This window comes from Falco peregrinus, unplaced genomic scaffold (assembly GCF_023634155.1).
Source record: "Falco peregrinus isolate bFalPer1 unplaced genomic scaffold, bFalPer1.pri scaffold_76, whole genome shotgun sequence".
Lineage (NCBI taxonomy): Eukaryota > Metazoa > Chordata > Aves > Falconiformes > Falconidae > Falco > Falco peregrinus.
In genome coordinates, this window is record NW_026599635.1 from 539,510 (window position 1) to 566,668 (window position 27,159).

At 49.0% G+C, this 27,159-nt stretch overlaps 1 pseudogene; it reads left to right on the top strand.

Moving 5' to 3' along the window:
* Positions 1 to 8,471: 8,471 nt before the first annotated feature.
* LOC129783627 (hydrocephalus-inducing protein homolog) overlaps positions 8,472 to 27,159 on the top strand; it is a 70,620-nt pseudogene continuing 51,932 nt past the window's right edge.

Genomic DNA, 27,159 nt, shown 5'->3' on the forward strand with positions numbered 1-27,159 from the left:
ATTATTTCTTGTAATAACCACTTTACAACCTCTTTTTGCTTGTGTGGTGCGACAGGGAAGGGCTTCTGGCCATCCTGTAAAAGTATCAACCCTTACCAGGATGTACTGGTACCCATTTTGTCTAGGTAACTCTGAAAAATCTACTTGCCAATAATCTCCAGGTTCTACACCAGATTTCAGTCTACCCATTTGAACCTCAATCACTGGATTATTTTTCAAACATACTTCACACTTTGCAGTTACCATATTAGCTATTCCCAACATCTTAACTGATATTACTTGCTTTCATAAAGATGTTACTAAGGCTTCTGCTCCCCAGTGACACTCTTGATGTCTCGTTTGAATTATCTCTCTCATCACAGGAGGTGGAATTACTACCTGTCCATTAGGAGTTATCCACCATCCAGCTAAGTTTTTCTTAGCATTTAATAACTGACCCAATTTGTCATCTTCCTCTGAATATCTCGGTTTCTCCCTGGGAAGGGTTACTGTTTTAGAAGGAATTATTGCCATTTGCAATGCTTGTTTCTTTGCTACCCTTTTTGCTGTTCTATCAGCTAAATTATTCCCAGCTATTATTTTTGCATTCCCAATCTGGTGTGCCTTACAGTGCATGATTGCTACTTGATCTGGCTTTTGAACTGCTTGCAATCATCGTAAAATCTCTGTTTGATGCTTAATGTTTGATCCTTGAGAGGACAATAACCCCCTCTCTTTCCACAAAGCTCCATGGACATGCACTACCCCAAAGGCATATTTTGAATCAGTCCAGATATTTACTCTCTTGTCTTTGCTTAGTTCTAAGGCTCGAATTAAAGCGATGAGTTCCACCTTATGGGCTGATGTGGTACTCGCCAATGCTCCTGCTTCTATGACTGTAGTCTCTGTTGTTACCGCATATCCGGCGTATCGGACTCCTTGTTCCATAAAGCTGCTTCCATCAGTATACAGTTCCCAGTCTGGTCTCTCCAGTGGCACATCCTTCAGATCTTCACGACCGGAATAAACATACTCGATGGTAGCCAAGCAATCATGTTCCAGTCGTCCTTCTTCCTGTATGGAACTTAAAAACACTGCAGGATTTACCAGGTTAGTTGTCTTTAGAATCACATCATCCTGTTCAGTCAATACCACCTGGTACTTCATCATTCGGCTGGGGGACAGCCAATGTCCCCCCTTCTGTTCTAGGACAGTTATCACCATGTGTGGGACATAGACTGTTACTGTTCTTCCCAAAGTCAATTTCCGAGCTTCTTGCATGAGCATCACTGTTGCAGCCACTGCTCGAAGGCAGTCTGGCCACCCTTTACTCACTGTGTCCAGTTGTTTAGAGAAATATCCGACTGGTCGTTTCCAGCTTCCTATCCTCTGGGTTAACACGCCCGGTGCAAGGTGTTGTCTTTCATGTACAAACAGCTGGAAATCTTTGGTTAGATCCGGCAGTCCCAAGGCAGGTGCAGACGTTAGGGCACGTTTCAACTCTGCAAAAGACTTTTGCTGTTGTGGGCCCCATACAAAGGGAGAGTTCTTTTGGGCCTCGTACAGCGGTTTAGCTATTAGCCCATAGTTCATGATCCAAAGGCGACACATTCCCAAAAATGCTCTGAGTTCATGAATATTTCTCGGCTCAGGTATACTACAAATAGCTTCTTTGCGATTTTTTCCTAATTGTCGTTGTCCTTTTGAAATCTCAAAGCCCAGATATATCCCAGTCTGGCAGGCTACCTGGGCTTTCTTCCTGGATACCTTATACCCATTTAGTCCCAGGAAATTCAAAAGGTCAATAGTCACAGGTAGGTCTTTCTTCTGTAGCTATCAATATGTCATCCACATATTGTAGGAGTAAATGCCCAGGCTTGATTTATCCTGTTTCCAGATTTCAACTTCCTTTGCTAAATGATTTCCAAAAATATTTGGACTGTTTTTAAATCCTTGGGGTAATCTAGTCCATGTCAGCTGCATCTTTTGCCCGGTTTGAGGATTTTCCCATTCAAAAGCAAACAGTTTTCTGCTTTCCTTTTCCAAAGGTATACAAAAGAAAGCATCTTTTAAATCAAGCACTGTAAACCACTGATAATTCTCCCTCAATGCTGTTAACAGTGTATAAGGGTTGGCTACCACAGGATAAATATCCTTAACTATTTGATTTACTGCTCTCAAGTCTCGTACCAGTCTATATTCACCCGAACGTTTTCTGACTGGTAAAATAGGAGTGTTATACTCAGATTCACATTCTTCCAAAATTTTATACTCCAAAAATGTATCAATTTCTTCAATTCCTGTCTCACTTCCGGTTTGATTGGATACTGTTTAATTCTCACTGTTCCTGCGCCTTCCTTCAAATCTATTTTAACCGGTTCTGCTAGTTTCGATTTGCCAGGAATATCTGTCTCCCATACAGTAGGGATCACTGCCAAATCCACCTCCGGTGGAATTTCTGGTTCCTTTACCTTTTCTTGTATCATCAAAACTTCTCCCGTTTTTGACTCGGGTATCTTCAAAAAGAGTTCTCCTTCATCAAAAACAATTTGTGCATTTAATTTAGATAACAAATCTCTTCCTAACAAGGGTACCGGACATACTGGTACATACAAGAATTCATGTGTAATTATCTTATTTCCAAATTTCAAATCCAGGCGTTGCAGGAATGGCCTGGTTTTGTTCCAATTTTTCCTTTACAGGTATTTAATAAAAAAATGACGCTTCTGTATCCACTCCCAACCTCACAATTTAAACAACATTTTTTTCCACTTTCTTATTATCAGAAGTTATAGCCATTACCAAATTATCTCTAATAGTTAGCTTACATTCGTCCTGCCAATCCTTTCTTTGTCTTAAGTAAAAAAACCAAATCCACATCTGGCATTTTATTCCATTTCCCTTCTCTTTTACAATACAGCATTCACTGCAGAATAGTGTTATAATTCAGTGTCCCATTCGTGGGCCACTTTTCCTGATCATCCAATATATATAAAGGCCACCAATTATTACAATACTCAAATTATTACAAACTCAATCATCTGGCTCTTTTGCAGATCATCCTGTAAATTTCCCCAATGTGCCAATAAACATCCCAACAAAGAATTTTTCGGGATTTTGTCATCTACAGCAAGATTACCCATGCTTTTACTTTTAAACAACCGAGTTAACTTAGTTGCCATGGTGTAATTACTCACAGTACAATACACAATTATTCAACTCTGTCACTCCGATCCGCGGATCCACACTCCCACTCGCTTTTGTTCTCAATTATACGTCTCACCCTTACAACCACACTCACACTTTCCCACAGTTACTTTAAACAAACATATAACACAATATTATACCTCTTAATTTTCTTCTTAATACACAAACTCACAAAACAACAAAGAAAACAAACATATAACACAATATTATACCTCTTAATTTTCTTCTTAATACACAAACTCACAAAACAACAAAGAAAACAAACATATAGCACAATATTATACCTCTTAATTTTCTTCTTAATACACAAACTCACAAAACAACAAAGAACACCAAAAACTTCTAACTTCTTGTTAGAGGCACTACCTTAGAGAACACTATAGCATATAGTTTCTCTTGTTTCCACTTTTGTCCAACCCTGCAATAGCTTTCGCTTATGTCTTACGGGCAGACGCCTAGGCTTCCACTTCCACAAGGATCCTTTTAGTCCAACCCTGCAAGAGCTTTCACTTATGTCTTACGGGCAGACTCCTAGTCCTACCCTGCGCAGCTCTTTCTCCGCGTCTGACAGGCAGACTTACTCAGTGGGACTCCAACCCACTGGTGGGACTCCATCCCACTCTTTCCCATACAATTATTATAGTGGGACTCCTACCCACTTCCTCTAGTGCACTTACTACAATTAAAAAAAGAAGTGTCTTACCCAAAAATCCAGGGAACGTCGCGAAGAGCCTTACGGATCGGGGATCGATGGGTGTCCCCGAGAAATCCTCGGTGCCGGCCGGAACCGATCAGGTCCCCGACTCCTCCGGTCTCCTTCAGCAAGGTCCCATCTGGGTCGCCAAAACTGTTACCGAAATCTCGGAATGAAGAACTTATCGACACCAATGTGATGTAGATAAGCAGACACTTCTTTATTGACGGCCGGGTGCGTGAGCGAGTCCTCTCACGATCAACGCACGCCAGGTCCCAAAATCAGATTCCATATATAGAACTTATTCATACATATTCATTAAATATTCATGCATAATCATAACATTTCCTGTAAATCATTAACATATTCTCCTCCCATATCCGATTCTGCGCAGTAGAGCTTAGAAAGGTCTAGAAATGGGTCTGGGGTACGATTTGGGTAGGTGGTGTATGAGTCGGTGGTCGCGATCTCCCCCTGCCGGAATTACCTTTTACTGAAGTTCACGGTTTCTTGGCAGGTAACTACAAGCTGTTCCAGTCGACTCTCCCCAGTTCCCATTCATCTCATATTCTGACATTTCAGTACACCTCTGCATACAGAAGACTGGTTAAATACAAAGAAACCTTTCAAACCCTAAAGTCATTACCTAAGTTTTAACAATGGTTCCAGCCCCTTCTTCTAGCCTTGGTACAGGACGTACGGAAGATCTCATAACAACTTTTACTGTGCAGCTATAAGTTTCTTACAAGATTTTTTTTCTTATCCTTCTATATTTTAATTTTATTAAATGATTTTATAAAATCAATTAATCAATCAAATCAATCAATCTTATTAACAAATCGATAACAATCTTGTCTGGGCTGACGAGCAGGGCTGAGGAATGGATTTGGCCCTCTCCATCTCCCTGGGAGGGCGGAAAGGTTTGGGCTGGAAAACCAGAGGAGTTCAATGGCAGGGACGCAGCTGAGTGTGGGAGCAGGGTGCTTGGGTTTGAGAGCAGGCTGAGATGCCAGCATTGGATGCTGCGGTGCTTGCAGGCTTTGCACAGGTTCCATGTGGCTTCTGCCATGCAGCTCCATGAAGGCACTTTGCAGCTAGTGGTTTCCCTTGCTAAGCACCTGTGGCTGCTTTGTCAAGTCCTCTGAGTGTGAAGCCTGGCTCCAGCTGTGCTGCTTGCCTGCAGCAGGCAGGAGTCACTTCTGTGCCGAGCCGGGGAGGCTCTGGCATTGCTTCTGAGGTGGGGGAGCGGTGGGCAGGAGCACGTGGTGGCAGCCCGGTGAGTGCATCTGAGGCCAAGCATGAGAGCCCTGATGGGTCTCACCTTGACGTCTGTCTTGGAGTTCTGCCTTCTGAGGCAGGAAGCATCACCCAGCGTCCGGTTCCCTTTCTTTAGAGCGCTTCTGTCTTGGAGCCTGGAGCACACCGGGGTGTCATATCTGAGCTCTGCAGTTCCTGCTCAGATTTGTGGCTGGACACCATGTGGGAGACGTGTTGGAGTGAGTTGCCACAAGCTAGCTGGCTGGAGAGCCAGCTTTTATCTTCCCTGACCGGACTGTAAAGCCCCAGATAATGTATGCTGGTTTTCCAGCGGAGGGTTCCTGGTTCCCTGCCGAGCAGATGTGCTGATTTGGTTTGCTTGTGGCCGCGAGTCTCATGGGAAGCGTTTGTTTATGCCGTATGCTGCGCTGAAAATGCGTGAAGCTCCCTGGCAGCCGAGATGGCCTTGTAAGTTGGATGTCCTCAGCTGGCGTGTGTGTAGATGTGTGCACGGTTAATTGGAACAAGCTCATTAGGTGGCTACTCACCAGGTGCAACAACAGAGGACACCCCAAAGGCATTGTTGGAGCTGTGGCAACACAGTGATTTGCCTGTTCTCTTTTGCGTTGATGTGCTTGGGGTCCTCCCCAGGCAAGCAAAATAGGAATTAAGTTCTTGCTTTGTAAGTCAGCGTGGAGGTTTTTCTGTACTCCTTAAAGAAATGAGTAGCTTGTCTGCAGTGTCTGGATGAATTTACCTGAAGCTGGGATCTGTGAGTTTTTGCTTAATTTCGGGATGTCAAAAAGTGTTAGGGTAGAGCTGGGTCTTTCAAGTCCCATAAAATAAGAAGTGGGCAAATCCATCCATCCCTTGGTCCAGTTAGCCAGAAAGGGAGGGGAAATGATTTCTAGTCCAAAGTAGTGCTTAGTAAGTGCTGTACATACCTCTCTTTGATTTTTGTCGGTGCTTGAGACCTGCTTTCTGGGGGTGTTTTCTCCTCTTTCCCTTTCTTGCACTTTTTGAGATGCAGATGGAGAGGTTGTCAGCAGGCTGGTGGTAGAAGAACAGCCCATGGACCTGTTGACCCATGCGGCCGGCAGGATGAGGATGCTGGAGAAGAGCTGCCATGAGGATAGCCTTAAGTGGCCCTGCTTTCACATACGTTGCGTTTATATTTGAGCTAATTGCTCATGCAGCTTGAATGGTTTCATGCTTTTCTTTCTGCTGTTACAGCTTCGAACGCCTGTAGGGAGCCTTGAGTTTGGGTGTTAATAAGTGAAAAAAGGGGCCCTCGTTCTCCATGGAGAAAGGCTCTTGGTCACTGTGGCAATTTCATGCCTGGAAGGAGTCCTGTTTGCTGGATCATTTTTGCAACCTAACCAAATTAGCTTTGAGAAACCATAGTTGATAATCAGAGTACGGAGCTCTGTGCTCCATTAGTTAAAACCATCACCAACCTCCTTGCACAAAGGGTGGGCATTCGGTTTGCAAAGTAGGAGAGCGGTCTGATTTTGATGCTCGGGGCAGCAGCGATCCCCGGCTTTAAGGTTGTTCCTAATACTCTGAGCACTTAGTAGGGTCAGGCGCAGAGTCGCATCGGGTCAGCTGCTTTTGCAAAATGAAGCAGTGAAGTGACATTTCCCTTTTGTTCCCACCGAAAAACTTTTGAAGAGTAATAAAGGACAGTTTGGGTATTAATCGAGATTTGGATAAAAATTCCAGTAAATAGTTCCAAAATAGATGGAAGTTGGAGGGAGAAGGTGAGAAATGCCAGCAGGCTCTGATGTGTGCGTGTGGCTTGTGAAAGGCTGTTTTGGCTGAGGGAATGTTTATTGTGGGGTTTTACTTCTATCAATCTTCACTCTTCTGCTTCAACATGGTCTAATTATGAGACAGGGTGGGGAGGCGGCCTGCTGTCCAGTTATGAAGGATGCCACAGCCTGGAGACACAGCTGTCTCCTTTGGGTCTGCCATGAAGGGGATTCTGGATTTTCAAAGTCCTGTTGCTGTTCCTTGCAGGCCAACTGAGGCATCGCCACTGGAAAGCCCTGCTCGTTCACAGGGTCCTCCAGGATGGCTGGTGGATTCCCGAGGCAAGTGGTAGTGCCTCGTAATCCGAAGCTAGTCAGAGAGACAGAGAAGCCTGCAACTGTAAGTACCTGCTGCGGCCAGGTAGGAGCTGTGTAAGGCTGGAAACTGCCCCCGCGTCCTTCCTCTACCTGCCCCTCCTGTTGTCTGGCCGCACTGTGAAGCTGGACACCACCTCCGCGTCTCTCTGCTGCCATGCTTCTGTCGGAGGTGGTGACCATGGTGCAGTAGGGGATGAACTGTGTGCTGCTTCAGGGCAAGCCCAGAGTCTGTCTGGGTGTGCCACCGGAGCCAATTTTGATGGACATACCAGACATTGCACCGGAATAGCTGAAGCATGAGCATGTGCTTCGTTCTGTCCCCTTTGTGTGGGCAGCAATGTTTTGTCATGTCGGGATGCTTGCCAGCGCTGCTCTGACCATACCTGCCCTCCAGGCAGCTGGGCACGTGGTGGGCTGCTCAAACTCTGCCTGAAGGTTTCGAGAGGTATGGCTGGTCCCAGATGGAACAGGTTCCAAAACAGTTGTTCTGTCCCGTATCCCCTGTGGAGCACAGACCCAGCGCTGCAGACAGCAGCAGAGTCAGGGCAGTTCCTCCTCCCCATCCTCAGATGTCCTTTGCTGACCAGAGCTCACCTGACTGAAGGCGACCTGGCGCTGAGGCTCTGTCGAGGAGATCTCTCTGCATACTTCTGTGCAGGGGTCTCGGAGGCCAGAACAGAGAAAACAAGTGCTAATTCAAAAGAGATAACTAAAACTTGGAGCCATTCCTCTCCACCTCAGTTTTGGCACAACACTGCTTCTCTGCTTTCCTCTGACTCACCCAGCAGTGACGTCTCCACACGTGTGGTGGTTGTAAGCGTTGTGCAAGGATGGAGTTAGGGGGTTGCTGGTAACTCCTCCCGACCTTCTTCAAAGGTCACTGGCTCAATCCAGCAAATCTGAAGAGGAAACAAATGCCCGAAGAGCCAAATCCCCCCAACATGTCACATCAAATCACAAAGGAGAAGCTACTGGGACAGAGCCACTTGGTTGGAGCGTGTGTATTCCGCTCTCTATCATTAATTTACTGATGTTAAATATTTCAGCGGGTAATTATGGGACTTCCAGGACTATCCTAGTGGCTGTGATCACAAATTATTCATCAGTGGCTCTTGCACAAGAAGAGCCTTTCTGAATGAAGGCATTTCTGTAGCTCCTGCTGGTGTTTTGCATTTCAGCTGACTCCCTCTGCCTTCCTGAAGGAGATGACTCTTAGCACCAAGCAGGGGCTGGCCAGCACTCGGGAGATGCGGCGGCCCCAGATTACCCAGCTTCTCGACGTGAGCGAAGCCTCCCGTCATAAGGTAGCCTTTTCTTGCCCTTTTCCTTGCTGTTTGACGTGACATTTGAAGTGGGCCTATGCTTGTGACAGGCTTGCCTCCAGCTTATCTAAATACTTTGGTGGTTAAGTCCTGTTGTCGTTTCAAACTGCTGCTGGTGGTGGTGGAGTTCCTTCTGCTGGGGGAAAGGTGAAATGTTTTCCCCCAGTGAGCTGTTGAAGTCCTGGCCTGCGCTAAGCCCATATAAATCACCTCTGCTGAAGTTGGTGGCTTTTGCTGGAGACGAGCTACTGTGGCTAAAACATGATACTGGAGAAAGGCTGGGGGGGGACACAAGAATGCAAGCTTGCAATTTCGCACCCTCCTGCTGAAATAGGCAGCCCTTGGTCTGGTGTAGTCTCTGTCAAACGCTTGGGGTCATCGGATGGCCTCAATGGTGGCAGCGTTGGCCTTTGAGGGCTGAGGGCTTATGGTAACTACTCAAGGTGTAGCTCAAGCAATTGCATGAATGCTTTGGGTTGGAAAAACGAGTGGGACCCTTACAGGGTGTTAGATTTTGCAGGCTGCCAGGTACACAGGGGAGTGGCCCTGGGCAGAGGGGAGCGGGTGTGCTTTATCTGGATCAGTGTTTGCTTACATGTATGTTGAAAGCTGCTCTTCTTACACATCTGCTTAGTATAACGCACGTTCCAAATGGGTAGGTGACTGAGGTAGGCTGTTGAGTGGAAAAGTGCCAGCAAGAGACCTGTAACAAATTGGTTGGGGATTGCCCTAGACAGCACGTGAGGTTGGGAACGCCTCGGACGAGCGCACACAGAACTGGCCGTGTGCTGTGGCCGCTGGCTTCAGCACGACCCTGACTCCTGTGGAGAAGCAGGAGACGTGCCTGTGTCTTGTGAGTGCGAAGAGTTCAGCTGGAAGGGGGGAGGCAGAGCAGGGAGGGATTTTCTCCAAGTAATGCCTCTGTGCTGTAAGCGTTTGCTGTTTCTGTGTGTCGTCAGGCACGCTTCTGTAGTGGTATTAACTGACGTGGCAATAATGGACTGTAATGAAGCATCCGTTGAAAGCTCATGGGAAAAGGAGATGCCAAGTCCAGCCTTACTCAAGTTGTGCAGTAGTGCTGGGGAAGGAGCTGAACCTTACCACCTCATCTGTTGCTTTCTTAACGGCGGTGTTCCTTTTTGGCCTGTCTTCTCTTCCTCATGGTTTCTAGGCTGTGTATCAAAAAAGAGATTTGAGGATGGGTTGGACTTGGTCACTGTCTCAGGGTAAAGATAATCCCCAAACTGTTTCCCATGGAGTCTCCTGTAAATGCTTGGCTTTCACTTGCTGCACGAGTGCTTACGGCTCTCGCAGTAAGTGCTCTGGAGCGGTGTGACCGTGTTAGCCCAGGGCTCTGCCGGAGGTAAGCGCTGCCTTGCCTGTTGGAGCAGGAAACCTGGAGAAACGGCCAGCAAAAGAGCTGCTCGCTTGAGCCTGCTCAGTGTGGCCCAGAAACATTTGATCTGCTCAGAGCACAGGTGGGTGAGCTGCCGTTCCCCTGGCGTGAGCTGGGCAGGCGTACTCACCGGGAGACTGTACTTCACTGGGGACCGATGTAGTATTCTCTGATTGATGAATCTTTCTCCCAGCGGCTGAAACTCTGTTTTGCATCTGCCGTTCTCAGCACCTTCCCCGAAACAGCGCTCGTTCCAGCCTTTCCCCTCAGAGGTGGTATTCCAGAGCTACGTCCCTGATGAGGTCTATGAAGTGCCACTGATTCTGAGGAACGAGGACAAGGTAAGTGCTGGGATGTGGAAGTTTAACCCTGTGCTGGAACTGGAGAGCAGTGTTGTCCGCGCGGTGCACAGCACAGCCAGTCACCTGCTGCAGCACAGCGCATCCGGAGTAAAAGGTCTCGCCACCTTTATTTTGCAAGATGGTGGAAATCTTGCCATGCTGAGGTTTCTCGCCCTGGTTTTGGCTGTGTGTTGGTAGTCCCTAACCGAAAGGAGCTTTTCTAGTCAGCATCCTTCCCCCTGAAAGCCCTGGATGGCTGGGAATGTTGAGGGCTGTACAGTTCTTCCCTGCCCTCGTGCTTTCCCTCGAGTGTGCACCGCGTCCTGGTGGCTCCGTGGTTAATCTTGGTTTCCACAGGGCAGCTCTGCCTCTGGGTGAGCTGCACAGAGAGCTGAACGGGCTGTCAGAGTGCAGGGGTTGAGTCTTCTCCGCTTTATGCTGGAGTAAGTTATAATTAGTGGTAACAGCGCTTCAGGAAAGGTGGTTTGAAACAGCAATGGAAACAGACTGATGTAGCAGAAGCAGTGGGAGGCCTTTAGGTGCTGCTTCAGGCTGCTGCTAAACTTAATTGGGTTCTGCTCAGGCTTTTCTGAGGCAACATGACGCTCTGCTTCCTCTTTGGAGAGCCACAGCACGTTCAGAGTCAAGTGCCCTTGGAGGTCTCCACCTTTGCTTGAAAAACCTGATCATTTTGAGATTTCCCAAGAAAGTTGCAAATGGAAAAGTTGGAAAATGTCAGCAGTTTTGTTCCACTGTAAAGAGGGAATTTGAGACCTTTTGAATTTCAGTTGGGGAAACATTTGCTGGAATGAGGCATGTGCCAAGAGCAAGCTGGTGGGAAAAGGCAGAGGGAGGAAAGGAGCTGAGCTCGGTGTTCTCTCCCTGCGCACTTTCCTACACGCAAGGGTTTCTCTTGATCTGTAGCAGTAAGTGCACTGGCAGCAGAGAAAGGTCAGGAAGAGAGGTGTAATTAAGGACACTCTTCTGTAATGAGGAATAAGAGGTATGTGTGAGGGGAGGGTGGGATGGGAAGATGGAAGTGTGCGCAAGAGCCGGTGAATTCCCCCCAGATTTCCAGATTTACCTGCTGGGGGGGACAAACAGGTGGACAACAAAAAAAAGCTGCCAAGGCAGCGAGTGGAAGGACAGCGGGAGAAGTCCAAGTATTTCCTGAGAGAACAGGTTTTGACAGGGATGTGGGTGAAAAGGGAAGACCCTTTGGCTAGGAAGGATGCGTGTGTGGTCCCTCAGTTATTCCTGGAGAGTACTGCACCATTCCTGGTCTGGCATTTAACTTGGGAACGTGGATAAGATGTGGCATGGGTGCCTGCAGCCAGGGAATGACACTGGTGTGGTCTACACTGGGTTTTGGGCACCCCTTGCTGTAGGTATCTTCTTCCCAATTAAAATGTGCCTCAGTTTCTCTCTTCCTACTCTCTGCTTCGTTCCCACTGAGTCTTTTGGCTTCAGCTGCTCCATTATCCATGCAGCACCTCAAAATGGTTATCTTTGCCAAGTACCAGCCAACAGGCAAACAGTTGATTTGCTCTGTTCATGCTTCCTCAGGTGGAAAAGAACATCTGCATAACATTTCTGCCCTTCCCAGTAAGGAATAATAAACTTGTCCAGCTGCGCCTTGGGATTTACGTGCCCTGTAAAGGGGGAGGCAGTGTGTGAATGTGGGTTTTTTCCAAACCGAACTAGTTTTGAAGCTGGTAAGACCTCAGCCATTGGAGAGCGTGGGTGTAAAAGTAAGATTAGCTCTAAGGAAAATCCTTGGTATGTTCTAAATACAGAAAGGTAGAGATGATAATCCTGAGAGGGTGTTCTATTCTAATTTTGTTGGCTTTTGGCAATGTCCTGGAGAAGAGCAGTGTTGTGCTCTGTCTCAGAGTTTTCGCGCTGGTTTCCCAGATTCTTCTGAATCTTATACTGCACGGCAGCCTGAAGTTGTTTGCCCCCTAAAAATCCAGCTGACAGCAAAATGTATTCCAAATAGAGGCTCTGTAATCGTGCAACTACAGAAGTGCTTCGCTATATACTTACTGCTCTTACCTGTTGCTAGGTAGGTTTTGTACCTGTGTTGTACAATTGCTTTTCTGTCTTCAGGCTGTTCCTCAGCACCCTCAGGTGTTCTGGGTGGCTTTTGCTGAAGGTCTTAGCCACACGTGCTCCTCTCCTAAGGGACTTGGTGACCAAACTGCTTGTGTGCACTGTGAAACTGGCTCCTGGAACCCGCTGCCCCAGGACACTGCTGGGTTCCAAGGGCGTTTGGAGAGTTCAGGACTGCCTTGGCCACGGGTTACCAGGCTCGGGTGGGTGGTGCAGAACGAGCCTCCATTTTTTCCAAGCCTCCTGTGGGGTTGTTGTTTGTCAGTGAAGCTGCCCGTGAGTCCAAATCACCTGCTTCAGACTTTGAGATTTGGTGCTCAGGCGTCGCTCTCGATGTGCTTGAGAAATGCCTGCGTGCTGTCTGTGTGCTGGTGGTGTCCCAGAGGGCAGAACCGTGCAGCAGGGTGCCTGCAGGGACTGCTGGGGGTGGGCAGGGATCCCCAGGGATCTGGCTTGCCTGCGCTGGCAGCTGCCTGGCTACGGTCACAGGCAGCAGGAGCCTCCGGAGAGCAGAGGTTGGCTTTTAAAACTGAGACTCCAGCGCCAGTCAGTGCCAGTCATGTATCTCGAGGCAGAAGATGCCTTTGGAGCCCATAGTTGATAGCCACAGCCTGGGGGGGGTCGCCTGGCTTTCCATCACTTTGCCAAGTTGCTGGCTCTCATCCTCTGCATCAGCCTTTCCTTGTAGCGTATTGTGCTTCTCCCTTGCTTCTTTACAGCTCCCTGTGAATTTTCCTAGCCATCCTCTGTTTGTGGGGTTGTCTCTTTGTCTTCCCATGTTCCTCCTTTTGCTCTTCAGGCCTGCTTTTATTCCCAGTGAGGCCACAGTATGTGTGGTCTCCTCCTCTTGCTGGTCTGCATGCATGACTGTAGCACTGCAGCTTGAGTGCCCCGCTCAAACCCAGCATGTTAAAGTGCATTTCTTCCTTCCCCCAGGATTAACACGTACTGTTTGGCCTTCAGATAACACAGTTCCCTTCTAGGGGCATGACTGCCTGGGTGTGTACGGGCAGAAGCCGGCAGGTTCTTTGGGCCTGTTGAATACACGGGTGGCTTGATTCGGATATTATATCTCGGTGCTGCTGGTGTCTTCCCTGCTTGGCCCTTCCTTCATTGCCCTGCTGCCTCTGGCCGTGAGCTGTTTTGCCCAGGCAGAAGGGATGAATGTTGACTCTTGTGTATTATGTGCACGTACCTCCAGAGCTAAAAGTGCTTTGGAAAGGTGGTTAAGGAAGGCTATCGGCAGGTCTCTTCTCCTCCTGTTTCCACAAGCTGCAAAATCATACTTTCTTACCTTTTCTGCAGGTTCCTCAGCTGCTGAAGGTCACCTTGGAGAGGTCACCTTATTTCAAGTTGATCACCCACCATGCCGTGTGCCGCAAAGTACCGCCTGGCATGCTTGCGACTTTCCACATCGTTTTCACCCCCAATGAGAACAAGGTGAGACTGGAGGTCCCAAGAGACAGGTGCCTTCAGCGGGAGGCGAACCTGCGGGGCTGGGTTCAGAACAGGGCGTCTGCTGTGGGGTTTGCGGCACTGCTAATATCTGTCCGTTGCTGTATGGTTATGGGTTTGCTCTGATAATTATAAATACAAAAGCCTATTTAAAATTGACCTGTTGTTTGGAGGACGCGAAGTTGAGCCTGATCAGAGTGAGGACCACCACTTTTGAAAACTGGAGTCACTGGGATGTGTATCACGTTGGACACAGCAGTGAGACAGCGGAACATTCTGTCTGAAGCCGGCACTTTCCTTGCGCACTGGTTATAGCCCGTGCCGTGCTGCAAGGTTTGCTCTAGGCTGTGGTCAGGCAGCCTGTGGCTGGTCACATCCTGGCTGGCAGCACCATGCGATGCCACCGCAGCAGGGACTGACAGGCTGTGCATTCCCTCCCCGTGCTTTCCTGGGCATTTTCAGGGGAAGGTGCACGTGGGACAGTAGGAAGATGGCCGGGAGGAGTGTTGATGTTTAGCCATCCCACCTCTCTACTCAGTGTTAGGGGCTTAATTATGATAGAAAATACTAGAGGAGTGAATAGATGCAGAGAGCTTTCCTCTTTCCCATCTGGCAACCAGTTCCCTGCCTCACCCTGGGCTGGAGCGAAGGTGATGCTTTTTCATACCCTCTGTGTTCCAGCCTTGCCGCTGTGCTGCCCCTGAGGATACTTGCCTGCCTGTGCTCCAGCTGTGATTCTAGGGGAGAAGATGTGCTCGCGGCGGGGAGCCAGCCTGGCACAGCCGCACTGAGCTCTAGATGTCTTTAATCAGCAGGGGGCCGGTGTGCTGCAGATGACAGAGACATCTGGAGCACACCCAGGCATTGAAGGGGCAGGTAGAATCTGCAGGCAGACACTTACCCCGGAGCCTTTGGGCAGTCACGCTGGTGTGGCTGTGGCTGTGTGCATGTGGCTGTGGCTGCTGTGTCAGCTGGCACCTATTCCCTGCCGCGTGTGCCATGCTTTTGCTTGGAGGTTGGAACATCGGTGCTGTGGCTCTGGCAAGCCTGGCACGGTGCCGTGATGTGAAGGGGTGACAGTGTTGTCTGGAGGCTTGTTAATGCAGAAGGGTTTAGCACATGGCATGGAAGGGAGGAGGCATCGCAGGGGCATACAGCCAGGCTGACTCTTTCCAGCAGCACTCTGCTGCCTCTTGGCAGGGTTCTTTGTGTGGCTGTGTGGGCGAGGCGAGGTTAGGGGATAGCTCTGAGCCAGCTGATGCTTCTGCGCCAGGCCAGAGGCGCAGGATCCCTTTGGGCACAGCTGTTCTCTCATCTTGCGTTCGCTGCTTAGATTTAGTTTAATGCCCTGTCCTATCCTCAAACAGCGTGGCTGTAGCAAACCAAAGAGGAAATGCCCTGCGGTCCCTGGCTCCCTGAGCTTGTGAAATGATCTGTTGCTTTGGGGAGGGACTGAGAAATGGTTTTACATCATTCGTATGGAAGGTTAAAATGACCTTGGCCTAGGGCAGTTCTCCATACTGCCCAAGTGACATAAGAGCTTAACCTCACCGAGGTAGGCTTTGCAGGGGACGCTGCTTCCTTTAAAATGTGATTTATTAGTATTCATGAGCATTCATTTTTGGGGTGGAAGTAAATCGGTTCCCATGAAGGGCAAATTGCTGCTCTTCAACTAGAGAGAAGCAGCAGAGCAACAGATGAACATCACCCCAAATAGAAGTAGGGTGAGAGAACCCCCAGGAGCACTCATGTCCAGTACTTTGTCCCTTGTCTTGCCCTTGAACTGGTGAGTGTGTGGCACTAGGGAGCTGTGCCAGCGAGGTCCTCTGCACAGCTTCAGCGACACCCTGGCGGTTTTTGCCGAACTGTGTTTTATGCTCCTTGCAGGGCATTGGGGGAGGGATGCGGGCTGCTCAGTGAGGAGCACATGGGGATTGTACAGCAGAACCAGAATTTTGTACAAACGGAATGTTTTGGCTCATACTTGATGGAGCGTGAGTCAGCGAAGTGCCAGAGTGCTGTAGCTGAGCTAGAAATGCATCCACAGCGTGGTCAGGAGGCGCAGAGCACCTTGCAAAGCCCTTGGCCAAGAGGCAGGCTTTGGGAAATGGTTCCGTAAAGCCACCTGCGCTGGGCTTGCAGTTGCTTGCCTGCAGAGTATCTGTGTGTTAGTTGTGGAAGGCTCAGGAGTGCTGCCTTTGAATAACCCCTACATCTCTGATACTGCATGATCCACAGGGACTGTGGGTAACCCAGTGAACTGGGATGCGGGTCTTCCTGATGGGAAGTTGGTTTGTATAATTCTCTTGCTTTGAATCTGTTCTTCCCTGGGGTAAGTCTGACTTCAGTGAAGTCACTCCTGATTCAAAGGAGTACAGTTGTGGCCAAGCCGTAAGTACTAGGGCCATGTGAGCTGTTGGTGGCTGAAATGCCGTGTGCCGCGTAGCCCTTTCTTGGAAAATGAGCAGTTTCCTGCTGTCTGGCAGTCATTTGGGAATGTGCCACGTGATTGGACTGTCAGAAAATAAATAAACAGCTGATGTGTCTGTTGGTTTACTGGCACTTGTGTTATAAATGAACTGCTAATTTTTCTGCTGGGCAACATTTCCAATTTGTTACTCTTGCTGCTTCTGATTTGCACGTTTCTGTTTTATGGCTCCAGTTGTACAGCGTGGGTGTTCTTGTGCCAGCCCCTGTTCCCACGTGTTCTTGCGTTGTGGTCTGACGGCCTCTGCTGAATTGGAAACCATTGTGGCACTGACTGGCAGATAAACAACAGACAGAAATACTTCCATTTGTGCATCCTACAGGCTTATTAATAGTTTATTGTAAAGGAAGAAGGAAGTAAAAAGCACATAAAAACATAGCACAGCTTATTCTGTGTTGTCCTCTTGCTCTTTTCACTGTAGCAGTGCACTGTTTTCAGGCAGTGCAAGTTCAGTCTGTGAGGTTTGTGAAATTCATTACTGATGCTCGGTGGAGACTGAATTAATGCACATTGATTACTCTGAAATACGACAGGACAGCGAGTTACTGCGTTAGTGAAATGAAGTCCTTTACAATTCAGCGCAGCCCTGTTAGATGCTTTGTAGTGCCCAGAAGCTATTCCAAGTATACTTTCAAGATGGCTCGTGTGGGGAGGAAAGGGGCAGAAGACCAAGGCAAATGGCCCGGTGATAAATGAACCTGGAGCTAAGCGACTCATTTCAGAGTGCTGCGAACCGGCAGCTGAGGGGGGCAGGCGCAGGGGCACCCCCTTCTCCTGCGACTGTATCCTCATCCTCCGGTCCCTCCTCTCTGGTCATGGCCCTTATTTTCCAGCCTTTGATATCAGGGTTTCAGCGGGAGCTTTCCCTGCTTGGCTTGCCGTGTGACCTCATGCTACAAGGATCTTTTCTGTGCAAGTCGTCTGCTGCAAGGAATTCAGTGAAGGATTTGGGATGGGTTATGCAGGAAATCTGACATCCGAGTGTGGTGTTGTGGGCAGCTAAGGTTGATATCGCTGTGGCAGTATTACCGTTAGCCCCTGAGTTTGCAGAGAGCCTGAAACAGCATCAGAGACGAGCAGCTGCTTCAGTTCCAGCGGGTGCCAGTTCAGATGCCAGTGGCGATACCTGGAAGGCCAGAGCTTGCAACTTACTGCTTGTCAAAGGGGTGTGAGAGAAGGGGAACCATCGTACAACTGTCTGCCATCCTTGCAATGGAGAGGGGAGTTGTATGAAGGATGTAGTCATGTTTTCATGAAAATCTGTAGCCTGAAGCTGTGTCTAAACACAACAAACTTTAGACCATAGATGGGATGCAACCCCTCTGTCATCCAGGCACGTTTATTTAGAAACCTGGTCTTAAACAGTCTGCTAAGGGTTTGTAGTTGCGAAGCAGAGCAAGATTTTGAACTGGTCTCGACAGTTGCCCAGGCTGTAGGCAAGTGTGTAGCAGAGTTGGTGTCCAGGTAGCACGAGGCAGTGCTGCAGTGGAGACTGCAACCCATTCCCCACCCAGGGGGGCAATTCAGCTTTCAAAAGCTTAAGGGACCATGGGTCCACAGCGACACAAACAGCCAGTTTCTGCCTAGCACCCCTCCTGCCTTGGGTTTCCCCCTGTTTGGGCTGACGCTGCATTCAGCCTGGTGCAAGGTCCCACTTTGGTGGGGTGGTAGAGCGTGGCTGAAGGGTCAGCCCGCTCTGAAGTGCTGAGTCAAGCCTTGCACGGGATGCCATGTCCCACGGTGTCCCTGGAGAGGGGGCTTGGGACATGATGTGCATCTGCATGAATGGGGAGAGGCATCTTTCTCTCCCAAGGTCGTGGTTGTCTCTGTGAAACCAAATCCTTGCTGCTTTAGCCTTGCCCTCAGGTCCCTGGAGAAAGAATTCCCTTTCCTTGTGCGATGCTGTGCAGGTGGTCCCGGTGCCCCTCACCAGCAAGGGAGCTGGGAAGGCTGCCAGTGCTTGCTTTTGGGGGAGGGGGGGGATTTATTTCTTGGGCTCTTAATTACCTTGCTGTCATCCATTTGCTCCTTAGCAATGACAACGACTTGACAATTACTTCCTTTTGCTTCCCTCAAATACCTCCAGTTGTTGAAGTTCCTTTTTTTTTTTTTTTTTTATCTCCCTGCTGATCTGAACTTGCATCCTCCTCTGTCTACCTGGCATCTGGAAGAGAGAGATAAGTAAATATGGCATGCCAAGACTAAGGCAGGTAGCTTTCAATTGGATTTGCCTTTGTTACAGTAGTGTGGCCGAAATAACAACAACAGCAAAAGCAAAAGGCACTCTCCATTTGCTAATGCAGTTTCTGAGCATCTGAACAGTCTGGGAGGTGAAGTACCCAGGAGATAATGGGTGCTTTAAAGTCATATGGGCTGCCCGTAGCTTTTATTTTAGAGGGCTTGGGCTGCAAGATTGAGTACAAACTTGCTAATTCAGAAAGACTTGCTGAAGATGAAACCCTTGCCTGGAATATGATGTTAAATCCTGCAGGTTGCTTGCTGCAGTTCCCTTGCTAGTATTTTACCTTCCAAATAGGAAAAGCAAAAGCCCTTGTGCAGTTTGTAGGGTGACTGTTTGAGATGTCTAGAGGAAGAGATCCTTCTTTATCCTTTGTGCCTTGGATGGGGCAGCGTCTGTTTTGGCAACCTTAGCGGTGGGCGAGGCGCTGGGTGGTGGGTGAGGCGCTGGGTGTCAGCTGTTGTGTTGGAGCACTGGGTACGTGTCTGTGCCACGGCTGCCTGCCTTAGGGCCCTTCCAGGCTTGGAGGGGATGGGGATGGGAGCAGGAAATCCCAACCGCGGAGGAATCCAGATCAGTTCTGCTGAAGGGAGTTTGCTGCTGTGTGCGGTTCCTAAATCAAAGCGCTTGCTGCTTCAACAATTACAAGAATATCAAATGAGTTAAAAACACCGGGGCAAAAATCAGGGCAGCGAGTGACTGATGAGAAGCAGAGCTTTGATCAGCTCATCGATAAGAGCCTGCTGGGGGCAATGGCTCCTGGCCCTGGGGCAACAGTTTCCCCACTGATTTCAGTGGGGGCAAGGTGGTACTTGCAGCGCAGCCAGCGGTGCCCGCCATCCATCTGGAGTCTGATCTGCTCATCCCTACAGTAAAATGCTTTTGGTAATTTGATTTGCCTTCCTGCTGCTAAACGCCAGGCAGCCGGGGCGCGGGGGGGATTGCCTGGCTCTGTTCTGAACGAGCCAGTGGCTGGGACTGCACAGCCGGCTTTGCTCTGGTGGGGTGTCTGAGTGTCCCCCGTGTGCAGCTCCCGATGCCGCCTGCCTGGGGTGGGTGTGCTAACCAGGCACGCCGTCACTTACTCCTCTAGAACAGACCTTACAGAGGGGTTCGATTACGGCATCAGCCAGAGCTGTCTCTGTGTCCCCTGGGGCTGGGGTGAGATGTAAAGGGAAACTGAGATGAGGCAGAGGAAGAACTCTCTTGAATTGCAGTGCAGAGCTGGCGTAGGCTGCTGAGGGCAGGGGTGGAGTAGTTAGCGCTTTGAAGTACCTGTGAAACATCTCGAGGGACACTTTGGGTGCAGAGCTGAGCCAGCTCTGGTGTGGGGAGATGGGTCAGATGGCTTTTGAAGGGTGCGTGTCCCCAGCCTTGGCCCTGTAAGGCTGTGGGAGCGGGTGAGAAATACAGCTGTACCCTACACTCAGCTGGCATCGCAGCAATTACCGTGTCCAGCTTGTGAAGCATTTCCCCAGCAACTGACCGTTGATCACGTATGTGCTGAAGTCCTTTTGAAAACGTACCTGAGCATCCCCTGCCAAGCTTCAACAAGGTCTCCGCGTTGCTGGCATTGGAGTTAGTGCTGTGGCACAGCTGGGTTCTCAGTGGTGCTTCCAACAGTCTGCGGTGGCGATTGAAGCAGGTTCCATTAGTGCTGTGATCCCTTGCGTGAAGCGACTCTGTTTTGGTGCCTCGGAATCAAAGCATCAGATAATTGTGGTGCTGCCAGCTTGCTGCGAAAGCGGGTGAATCAGTGGGCTTGTTTCTTCTTTGCAAGTTAACAACTGTGTGCAAGTCATGCTACTGGAATGAAAGGTCATGAAGGTAAAAGGTACTATTATTCTGTTATTGAACGCTACTGCAACAGTCCTAGAAAACAGCAGTTTTTCTTCTGCCGTGGGAATGGTGCTAAATGCGTTGTGCTGAGATCGTTTCTTTCCCTGCAGGATTATTTCCACGAGCTCATCTGCATCACAGAAAGGGAGAAGTTTGTTGTGCCAATCCGAGCTATAGGTGCCCGAGCTATCCTGGACTTCCCCGACCAGGTGAACTTCTCAGCCTGTCCAGTCAAGTACAGCACCCAGAAAACGCTGCTGGTTCGCAATGTTGGTAACCGGGAGGCCCGCTACTGCATCAGCATGCAGAGGTAGGGAGCTCATCTTTTTTTGTGCAAAACACTGTGGCGTGATAATATAGTTGGAAAACAGCAACAAAAAGGAACCGGAGCACCTGAGCTGCCGTGCTGCTGCCATGCCTGGAAATGGGCAGAGCACGTGGGTTTTGCCGTTGATTATAGTGTTTGAAGCATGGCGCAACCTCTGCTAAAACTCTGCAAGCTGCAGAGTGGGGTTTTATAGTGCGACGGTGTCTTCAGAGCACAGTCGTGCAAGACTGATTCTGTTAGACTGAAAGAGCAGTTGTAAGAAGGCAGCTGGACTGCCCTTGGGCTGTGGAAGATCCTGCGGGGCAGACGACAGCTCTAGGAGCTCAGTTCCTGCAGACCAAGGGCAGTGTTAAGAAATGGGCAAGCTCTGAGCTGGTGGAAGAGACATTTAAGAATTTATCAGCAGCTTTGTCTAGAGTAGCAAGTGCAATCGGAGATTGTAGATCAAAGCAATTGGTATCGAGACCCTGAGAAAAACAGGCTGTGATCCAGAACCTGGTTTTCCAGTAGGTTTGATCTGGTCCCTGGGATCCAATATTCTTCAGCAGAATGAGCTTGTAAGTGGAGATGAGCTGGCAGTGGCTTCAAAGCTGCACTACAGCCCCAAAGAGGAATGCCTTACAGCAGGGGCACAAGCCAAAGATGCAGCAAATACCTGGTGCGTGGGTTGGGAGCCTTTTCTAGAGCTTTGTCTCTCTCGGATCTCCTGGAAAGTGCTCTAGCATGCTGTAGTAGCCACCAGCAACCTCCTTGATCCTCAGTACCTTCTGAAATGGTTATGTGGCCCTGTTGGACAAATATACGCGTTCCTTGGGAGGCCACAAGCACGTGGTATTTGGGCAGTCTCCTGGTCAAGTGCCTGATGTGTGCAGCGTTGTGGACAGCCTGTACTGTTCCTGTTGGTCTGAGAAGACAGTCACTGGTTTTCCAGTTTGCTGAACTGCACCTGCAAGGAAACCAGTTCAGCTGGCTGGTAGTTAGCTCCAAATTGCTTGGTCCCAGAGGTCTTGGTGCAGGAGCTGAGGTCCAGAATGCAGCAAAGACGTGCCGTCTGCCTTAGTGCCCCTGAGTTGCTTCAGTTTCTTCCCCAGGAAAACAGGGGTCAAGAGAAGGCTCTTTGCTCTTTCTCCTGGGAAACATGAGGGTCCGAGAGGCTCCTACCAAAGCCTGGCAAGGCTATGGAAGCTTCCAGGATGCTATTCAAGCAGGCTGCTGCTTTTCACTGTGGAAATACGTAGGCAGGACCTTGTAAATCCCTGTACAGCTTCCCTCTGGGATTTCCAGATCTAGTCGTCACCACCAAAACAGATACCCAGTCGTGTCTGGCATCTCTTGGCAATGTCCTTGCCAACTGCTCTGTTGAGTGATCCAGCGTGTGTTGAATCCTGCTTGATACGGATTTTATGGTGAACTTCAGCAATTAAATTTTTCAGTCCTGATTTGCAACAGAGAGATGGGAAGTGTTACAAAAGCTTTATTTCATACGACACACAAAAAAGTACAATTCTGAATAACTGGATTGTGTGTGTGCAGAGATCAAAAGCTGGTAAGATTTCCCATGTCAGCTGAAGGCATCAGTCATCTCTTCCATTTCATTACGAATTTTTGAAAGCCAGTTTGAAATTTCAAACTGATGATTTAAATCTTTGAGTATAAGCAGCGTTTTATTCTAATGAAGTCGCCTCCACTTTCATTCAGATTTCTTTTTAAATACTCTGAATTTCCTCTGTTTCTGCTCTTTTTATTTTTTTTGCTTTAAGTGTTCAGCAAAATGTCATAATGAATTCTTCGTTGGGAACTTTCTTAGAGTTGAGTTCCTCCAATGCCTGTCTGTCTACCATCTGCTTGGATATATGCACAAATGTATAGGAAATATGAGAGATTTGGGGGCTATATGTGAAATGGAATTGGGCTGATGGAGAAGAGAAACTCAGAATAACTTTGGAAGGGACCTCTGGAGATCATCTGAGCAAACACGGCGCTGAAAGCAAGACCAGTGTCAAAGTTCAGTCGGGTGTGCACACAACATGAGAAGTAAGATCGGGTAATACCAGCCTTGCTCTGTCCTCCTCCAGGCTGTGCAAAGCCCTTTATCCCAGCATCTCCCTGTATGTCCTGTGCTGCAGCCTCTAAGCTCCCTTTCCGTAGAAAGGCTTTTGTGCCCTCCAGCCTGTACTGCCAGGGATTCTTCCACCCCAAATACAGGTGGCTGCATTTCCCATCCCTCGGCTGCATGCAGTTCTGCTGTGTCCCAGTGAACGGCAGCCCAGCCCTCCAGTATCTGGACCGTAGTGCCCCAAGCTTGTATCCCCCACTCAGAATCCAAGTGTTCCCCCCTCTTGACCAGGTCAGCACGTTCCCTTGCAGCCTGAGAGCAGAACCCCCACGTCCTTTCTCGCTGTGCGATGAGGCCATGGTGTGCCAGGAGCGGTTCTTCCAGCCAGTGCTGGGGACTGCACTGTGTGACAGTGGGTTCCCTGCTGCTTGTGCTGTGAGAAGTTGCCCAGGTACCTGCCCCGAGGTCCCAGGTGAGCTCAGTGGCTCCAGCAACCCCAGCAGGAAAGAAGTGGCCTCCCAGCTGGCTGGGAGTAGGCTGGAGAGTCAGAGCAGTACTAGCGTAAATATAGAAAGTCTCTTCCTGTCGTTCTCATTGTTAAGGCTGGATAACGAGTTTCTTCTCCATGGCATTCAGGGAGATAAATGTCATTCCAGTACGTTTCAGTTGAAAATGGCGTCTGGAAGCAGATCTCAGCACAGCACTGCCTTTTCCTGATGTTACAGACCTTGTGCTACGCTGTGCTATGGCGTCAGAGAGGATCCGTCTGAGAAGATACATTAAGGAATGTCCCATCAGGCTCTGAAAGCTCAGGAAATGATGCTACAAGGTGCAGTGCTAGGAGCCCCCTGTAGTACCCCTATACGACATCGAGGTGTGGGATTGGAGAGTTACCACAGGATGTACAAGGACAGGACAACAGATGCCAGAACAGATCCCTATGAAATTGCTTACTAGTCTGGTGTTGCTCCCTTTCTGCAGGGCGGTAACGGCCAAGATCTCAGCAGGTTCTGGCGGGAAGGTCTCCCTCAGGCTGGTGTGGCTAGAGGAGTTTATACAAGCTGGGGATTGCAAGGCACCGCTGGGAGATCTGGACCTGTGACAGTTTAGATGTTGTACAACAAAGCAAACGTACAAATGGACATAGTTAAAAAGGATGTCAGAAAAGAAGCTGTTAAAAAACCTCCAAACCTTATCTTTCCTGTTTTTTCAGGAGCAGTAGTGATTCACTAACAGGGTAGATCTAACAGGACAAGAATTATCCTAAAGAACAGCTCACAATTAATGGAGAGAAGGCCAGAGTTTAGCCTGCCAGCTTCATCTCTTGGCAGTGGCTTTCATGTGGCTATTAGTGTGTCAGAGACGTTTCCTTAGCATCTCTTATCTGTAGGCTGCAGCGAACAGTTTAGTGATGTGGACTGAAATTCAGAGTTCAGGTTAAGCATGGACCTTGCATCCCTCTGGGTCTTGGAGAACCAGGTCTACGTGAGGGATACCAAGCTCCCGCGACAGCAGTAACAAAGTTGTCCCGTGGGTACAGCGTGGGGTGGGAGGCAGGAGGTGCGGTGTCTGACTTGTGCTCTGTTTCTCAGTCCTGAGAATGAGTCCTGACCTCGGTGGGATCCTCTTCTTCTGATAATTTGAAGATGGGAAGATACCTTCTTTCTCAGGCATCCCCTGAAGTCATCCTCAGGAGTGTTATTCCATCCCAGCTATCTGAGGGCAGGGGTATGCAGACAAGGGGATGGGATGGGAGGTGGTGCTGAAGTGTGGCCCTTAACCAGCAGCTTTTCTGTTCTGGCCATGTTTCGGCGGGGGGGGGGGGGGGTGGGGTGGGGAGAGAAAAAAAAAAAAAGGTGGGGGGAATTTTTCTGTGCCTTTCCCCCAGCAGGCAGTGATGCCAGCCAAGCACCAGCAGAGCCCTGCCCAGTATAACCAGGCACAACCCCCAGTGCAGGTGCAGGGCCATGTAGAACAATCCAGTTCTGAGGCTGGCAGGGCCTTGGCTTTCCTCCTCCCTCCCAGGTGTCTCAGGTCCAGCACGTGAACATTGCAGGCCCAGTGCTTCCCCATTAGTCACTGCCAATGTTCTTGCTGTTGTCAGGGGAGCAGGTCAGGCCCCTAATTGCAGCAATATCTCCTTAATGAGCAGGAACTCCAGCAATTTCATCAGCTGTCACTACTTCCATGAATGAAGCTCAGCTCGTGCGTGGCTCCAGATTTTCTCATTATTTTTGTGTGCTGCATTCCCTAATCACTGGGAAACTCCCTGGAAGGTGTTTTTGAGGTGACAAATTGACCACCAGCAAAGCACTAAAGCCAGTAACTTTTGCTTTCTAAGTGAGGCTGTACAGGAGCCACAAAGCCCAGCTGCTGTTGTGCAGGAGCATGTTGCATCTGACTTTTCCCTGAGCGTTAAAGAACTGAATTATGTGTCTGTCAGCTGAGAGCTGTTTACCTGGCCACAAATCATAATTGCTCGTGTTAAATCCAAAGTACACCAACACGTTTTCATAATTATTTCCAACACATTGCACAGAATTCCTCCAGCGGGCCAAGCAAACAGTTACCAAGCTTGGATTACAACCCGGAGCCCCAGATTGCATTGCTTGTGAATACACCGAAAACCTCCTGTTAAACTTGCCTCGATATGCTCCTGCTAATGGTGCTTCATTTAGCCAGAGATTTAATTGTTCAGGCTGTAAATGGGTACTCCTTTTGTGTCTTGTTCCCTTGTTATTGTATCACTCTAATGTGCCTTTGCACTCGTACAGATTTTTCTTTGCTTAGAGCAGCTTTCACTGAAACACTGATAAAATGTGCCCTTTCTTAGGCAAAACCAGGATGCTTTCAAGGTAAAAAAAAAAAAAGAGTTGAATTCTGCAAATTAAATTCCAGTTATTCTCTGGTCTTCAAGAAGAAATTCTCTTCTCCCTGTCTGATTTCCAGGCTGAAATCTCACTGGGACAGGCATTGCCTTGACATTTGCATCTCTTGAGGTGTATAGGTGGCAGGAAAAGACGGATTCCTGAGGAAGTCTGTGTCAAGCTGTGCATGCAAATAACCCTCACCATCTCCGTGCTCTTCAAAAACCCTCCTCCGATCGTATCGCTAGCAGTCAGACTCTTGAGCCTTGCTGCAGAGAACTGGATGCAGGGTATGGGGGAGACGAGGTCATTTTATAGCATAGGATGTTCTGGGGGCTGGAGCTCTTCAGGAGTCGAGTTGGTGGCTCAGTTTCTGATACTCTGTTCTCTTTTTCTTCTGCTGACTGTGGTTTGTTTGCTTCTTGCTTGCGCAGGTGAGCTGGAGTGAACAAGACAGCCACATAGTCCCCAAATGTCCCACAGTAATCCTGATGTGCCTCTCTGTGTTGCAGCCCTTTCTCTGTCGATCCCTCTGCTGGGACTCTTGGGATTGGTGATGCCGTGCAAGTAACAGTGGACTTCCACCCACAGAAGACTGGTGATTATTCCGGGTCCCTGACAGTACGCTACGACACAGGTAAGTGCTGGACACTGCATGGTGCCCACGCTCTGCGTCCTTCAAAGCAGAAGACTGTTAAACTTGCTTTGCAGACTCTTTCTAAACCCTTTTCTTTCTAAACCCTTTTCTTTCAAAACCTCTGCATGTTTTGGTGCTTCAAGTGAGCAGGTAAGGGGCAAAGGCTGAGTGTGCCCTTGTTCTGTGTGGCTGCGTGCTGGTCTCTCCCTGGGGGACGCTGGTGTCAGCCAGGAGCGTGTGTCTGTGTCCCCGGCTCCTCTCCAGGAGAGCAGCAGTAGGGGATGCTCAGCAAAGCGTGTAGAAGCAGGCAGTGCATGTGCTTTCTGCCTCGTGGGCCCTGGAGTTAGCATTTTTCTGTGCTAGAGGCTTTATTCTCATCTTTGTTTAATCACTTCTGATGGTTTTACCTTCCAAGCCTTTGTCCAGTTGCTTTGTGGGTTTGTAGCTATGAGCGTCTGTAGGCTCCCATGGCAGTATGTTCCAAAGGAAGGAATATTCCTTGGGAAAGTGCTGGTACTACACTTCTGTAATTTCTGACTAATACTATTTCAGGCCCTTGGGTTCCTGTTTTACGACAAATGGTGACAAATTTTTCCTCCTTCGGATTTTCCCAGGCCGTTTGTGCTCTTACAAACCTACCTATCTCTTGTGTGATTTCTAGGTTAAGGAATCCTGTTCAGTCTTCATATAGAAGCTGCTCTGTACTTTGGAGAAGGGCAGAAAGAACGATTACATTTCAAAGGCTTCAGCTTGGCTTTGAAGATCAAAACTATACCCATTATTTCAAGACCCACGTGGCCATGGGTTTAGACA